Source organism: Scyliorhinus canicula, chromosome 23 (assembly GCF_902713615.1).
Source record: "Scyliorhinus canicula chromosome 23, sScyCan1.1, whole genome shotgun sequence".
Lineage (NCBI taxonomy): Eukaryota > Metazoa > Chordata > Chondrichthyes > Carcharhiniformes > Scyliorhinidae > Scyliorhinus > Scyliorhinus canicula.
Window position 1 is genome coordinate 22,671,494 of NC_052168.1, and position 5,581 is coordinate 22,677,074.

A 5,581-nucleotide genomic window follows, 5' to 3' on the forward strand; every position below is an offset into this window, starting at 1 on the left:
TATGCCAAATTTTGTTTGACCTCTCAATAAGCATCGCCGCTCGAACCGGTTTCCTTATTTCTCCTTTTTACTGTTATTTTAGCTACGGGCTGGCGAGCACCTTGGGAGATTTTTACCACAATGACGATGCCAAATGAATCCAGGATTTTGTTCTTGAGCGGGGTTGGATGGGCAAAGGCGGAAGCATCACGAGTGATTTTGATTCTGTCCTTCACACAGTTGCTATGACAACTCCCGACAGGCTTTTGGGCCTGGTCTCACAGCTTGGGACGGCTCAAGTGCAGCCCCAGTGGCCTAATGGATAAGGCACTGGCCTCCTAAGCCAGGGATTGTGGGTTCGAGTCCCACCTGGGGTGATGTGTGTGTTTTTAAGATCTTTCTGGCTCTTACTTTAATTGATTCACCCTCAGGAATTAGTTTGAGCCTGTCAAATATTAGCTGCTCCTCATTAAATAAGCCATGATGTGGAGTTGCCGGCGTTGGACTGGGGTGAGCACAGTGAGAAGTCTGACAACACCAGGTTACAGTCCAACAGTTTGTTTCGAATCACTAGCTTTCGGAGCGCTGCTCCTTCCTCAGGTGAATTAATTAAGCCTGCAGCGAGGGAGATGATGGGGGGGGGGGAGCTTCAATGAGAACTTCATCAAAGGGCAATAAAGGGGTCCAAATGAAGGGCGGCACAGTGGTTAGCACTGCTGCCTCACAGCGCCTGGGACCCGGGTTCAATTCTGTTCTCACTGTCTGTGCGGAGTCTGCACGTCCTCCCCGTGTGTGCGTGGGTTTCCTCCGGGTGCTCCGGTTTCCTCCCACAGTCCAAAGATGTGCAGGTTAGGTGGATTGGCCATGATAAATTGCCCTTAGTGTCTAACAGATTAGGTGGGTTTGTGGGTTATGGGGTTAGGGTGGAGGTGTGGGCTTAAGTAGGGTGCTCTTTCCAAGGGCCGGTGCAGACCTGATGGGCCGAATGGCCTCCTTTTGCACTGTGTTTCTAAGTTACAAGGGAAAAACAGGCAGAACACAACATGGGTAGATTGGAAGTAAATACAGGGAGGTTCACAGTCCGCTACTCAAAGGTGAAATGGACAGTGAATGATAGTGAGGGGGAGGGACAGAGTGAGGGCAGTGAGGGGGAGGGACAGAGTGAGGGCAGTGAGGGGGAGGGACAGAGCGAGGGTAGTGAATGAGAGGGACAATGAGGGGGAGGGACAGAGCGAGGGGGAGGGACAGAGCGAGGGGGGAGGGACAGAGCGAGGGGGAGGGGCAGAGCGAGGGGGAGGGGCAGAGCGAGGGGGAGGGGCAGAGCGAGGGGGAGGGGCAGAACGAGGGGGAGGGGCAGAGCGAGGGGGAGGGACAGAGCGAGGGGGAGGGGCAGAGCGAGGGGGAGGGGCAGAGCGAGGGGGAGGGACAGAGCGAGGGGGGAGGGGCGGAGCGAGGGGGAGGGGCAGAGCGAGGGGGAGGGGCAGAGCGAGGGGGAGGGGCAGAGCGAGGGGGAGGGACAGAGCGAGGGGGAGGGACAGAGCGAGGGGGAGGGACAGAGGGAGGGGGAGGGACAGAGCGAGGGGGAGGGACAGAGGGAGGGGGAGGGACAGAGGGAGGGGAGGGACAGAGCGAGGGGGAGGGACAGAGCGCGGGGGGAGGGACAGAGGGAGGGGGAGGGACAGAGGGAGGGGGAGGGACAGAGGGAGGGGGAGGGACAGAGGGAGGAGGACAGCATGAAGGAAACTCTGAGTGAGAGGGACGGTGGAGAGATAGGAAGAGAGTTGGAGTGAACATTGGACCAAAGGAAGCGGCCATTCTTAAAAAGAATCTTTATTAGTGTTTAGTGTCTGGGTCAGTAACCTTCTTTGAATGATAGGGTATGATACTGTTAGCAGGCTACTCCACGTGGTGTCAGAGTTCTCATTATCAACACTCACTGGGTAAAGAGGGTTGTTCTGAATACCCAATTGATGTATTAGTAACCAGCTGATTCGTATGGCTCCTTTGTCCTGGCCTCACTCACGTTTCTAAGCCTCATCTTCACCTTTGACCTTTCATCATTTGAACGACTCTATCCAGGGGGTCAAGGTCCTGCCTGCTGTCTTGCAGAGAAAAGGACCCCGGCCCGTTCAATCTTTCGAGGTGGTCTCAACCTCTCAGCTCTGAAGTGACCTTGAGCTAGAACATAGAACATAGAACATTACAGCGCAGTACGGGCCCTTCGGCCCTCGATGTTGCGCCGACCTGTGAAACCATCTGAAGCCTATCTGACCTACACTATTCCATATTCATCCATATGTCTATCCAGCGACCACTTAAATGCCCTTAAAGTTGGCGAGTCTACTACTGTTGCAGACAGGGCGTTCCACACCCCTACTACTCTCTGAGTAAAGAAACTGCCTCTGACATCTGTCCTATATCTACTACCCCTCAATTTAAAGCTATGTCCCCTCGTGTTGGTCATCACCATCCGAGGATAAAGACTCTCACTGTCCACCCTATCTAACCCTCTGACTATCTTATATGTCTCTATTAAGTCACTTCTCAGCCTTCTTCTCTCTAACGAAAACAACCTCAATTCCCTGAGCCTTTCCTTGTAAGACCTTCCCTCCATACCAGGCAACAGCCTAGTAAATCTCCTCTGAACCCTTTCCAAAGCTTCCACATCCTTCCTATAATGTGGTGACCAGAACTTCACGCAGTACTCCAGGTGCGGCCGCACCAGAGTTATGTACAGCTGCAGCATGACCTCGTGGCTCCGAAACTCAATCCCCCTACTGATAAAGGCTAGCACACCATATGCCTTCTTAACAGCCCTATTAACCTGGGTGGCAACTTTCAGGGATTTATGTACCTGGATGCCGAGATCTCTCTGTTCATCTACACTACCAAGAATCTTGCCATTAGCCCAGTACTCTGCATTCCTGTTACTCCTTCCAAAGTGAACCACCTCATACTTTTCCGCATTCAACTCCATCTGCCACCTCTCAGCCCAGCTCTGCAGCTTATCTATGTCCCTCTGTATCCTATAACATCCTTCAGCACTATCCACAACTCCACCGACCTTCGTGTCATCTGCAAATTTACTAACCCATCCTTTACACCCTCTTCCAGGTCATTTATAAAAATGACAAACAGCAGTGGCCCCAAAACAGATCCTTGCGGTACACCACTAGTAACTGAACTCCAGGATGAACATTTGCCATCAACCACCACCCTCTGTCTTCTTTCAGCTAGCCAATTACTGATCCAAACCGCTAAATCACCTTCAATTCCATACTTCCTTATTTTCTGCAATAGCCTACCGTGGGGAACCTTATCAAACGCCTTACTGAAATCCATATACACCACATCAACAGCTTTACCCTGATCCACCTGTTTGGTCACCTACTCAAAAAACTCAATAAGGTTTGTGAGGCATGACCTACCCTTCACAAAACCGTGTTGAGTATCGCTAATCAACTTGTTCTTTTCAAGATGATTATAAACCCTATCTCTTATTACCTTTTCCAACATTTTACCCACAACCGAAGTAAGGCTCACAGGTCTATAATTACCAGGATGTGGAGATGCCGGCGTTGGACTGGGGTGAGCACAGTAAGAAGTCTTACAACACCAGGTTAAAGTCCAACAGGTTTGTTTCAAACACGAGCTTTCGGAGCACGGCTCCTTCTTCACCTGAAGAAGGAGCCGTGCTCCGAAAGCTCATGTTTGAAACAAACCTGTTGGACTTTAACCTGGTGTTGTAAGACTTCTTACTGTATAATTACCAGGGTTGTCTCTATTCCCCTTCTTGAACAAGGGGACAACATTTGCTATCCTCCAGTCTTCCGGCACTATTCCTGTCGACAAAGACGACATAAAGATCAAGGACAAAGGCTCTGCAATCTCCTCCCTGGCTTCCCAGAGAATCCTAGGATAAATCCCATCTGGCCCAGGGGACTTATCTATTTTGACATTTTCTAAAATTGCTAACACCTCCTCCTTTTGAACCTCAATTCCATCTAGCCTGGCCGACTGAACCTGAGTGTTCTCCTCGACAACATTGTCTTTCTCCAGTGTAAACACTGATGAAAAAATATCCATTTAATGCTTCCCCTATCTCCTCTGATTCCACACACAACTTTCCACTACTATCCTTGATTGGCCCTAATCTTACTCTAGTCATTCTTTTGTTCCTGATATACCAATAGAAAGCCTTAGGGTTTTCCTTGATCCTATCCGGCAACGACTTTTTGTGTCCTCTCCTCGCTCTTCTTAACTCTCCCTTTAGGTCCTTCCTGGCTAACTTGTAACTCTCAAGTGCCCTAACTGAGCCTTCATGTCTCATCCTAACATAAGCCTTCTTCTTCCTCTTGACAAGTGCTTCAACTTCCTTAGTAAACCACGGTTCCCTTGCTCGACAACTTCCTCCCTGCCTGACAGGTACATACTTATCAAGGACACGCAGTAGCTGTTCCTTGAAAAAGCTCCACATTTCGATTGTACCCATCCCCTGCAGTTTCCTTCCCCATCCTATACATCCTAAATCTTGCCGAATAGCATCATAATTGCCTTTCCCCCAGCTATAATTCTTGCCTTGCGGTATATACCTATCCCTGCCCATTGCTAAAGTAAACATAACCGAGTTGTGATCACTATCACCAAAGTGCTCACCTACATCTAAATCTAACACCTGGCTGGGTTCATTACCCAGTATCAAATCCAATGTGGCCTCGCCCCTTGTTGGCCTGTCTACATACTGTGTCAGAAAACCCTCCTGCATACACTGCACAAAAACTGACCCATCTATAGTACTCGAACTATAGTATTTCCAGTCAATATTTGGAAAGTTAAAGTCCCCCATAACAACTACCTTGTTACTCTCGCTCCTGTCAAGAATCACCTTTGCAATCCTTTCCTCTACATCTCTGGAACTATTCGGAGGTCTATAGACAACTCCCAACAGGGTGACCTCTCCTCTCCTGTTCCTAACCTCAGCCCATACTGCCTCAGTAGACGAGTCCTCAAGCGTCCTTTCTACCGCCGTAATACTTTCCTTGATTAACAATGCCACACCCCCCCCCCTCTTTTACCATCTTCTCTGTTCTTACAGAAACATCTAAATCCTGGAACCTGCAACAACCATTCCTGTCCCTGCTCTACCCATGTCTCCGAAATCGCCACAACATCGAGATCCCAGGTACCAACCCATGCTGCAAGCTCACCCACCTTATTCCGGATGCTCCTGGCGTTGAAGTAGACACACTTCAAACCAGCGTCCTGCTTGCCGGTGCCCTCTTTCGAACTTTTAACCCTATCCCTGACCTCACTACTCTCAACATCCTGTACACTGGGACTACAATTTAGGTTCCCATCCCCCTGCTGAATTAGTTTAAACCCCCCCGAAGAGCACTAGCAAATCTCCCCCCCAGGATATTGGTACCCCTCTGGTTCAGGTGAAGACCATCCTGTTTGTAGAGGTCCTACCTACCCCAGAATGAGCCCCAGTTATCCAGGAAACCAAAACCCTCCCTCCTGCACCATCCCTGTAGCCACGTGTTCAACTCCTCTCTCTCCTTATTTCTCACTTCGCTAGCACGTGGCACGGGTAACAACCCAG

The 5,581-nt window shown here is 50.0% G+C and overlaps 1 non-coding gene across 1 annotated transcript; it reads left to right on the top strand.

Annotated features, from left to right (window-relative positions):
* The first annotated feature begins 283 nt into the window (after positions 1–283).
* trnar-ccu lies at positions 284–356 on the top strand. Its single transcript has one exon. It is a non-coding gene; the product is annotated as a tRNA-Arg (tRNA).
* The last annotated feature ends 5,225 nt before the right edge of the window (positions 357–5,581 follow it).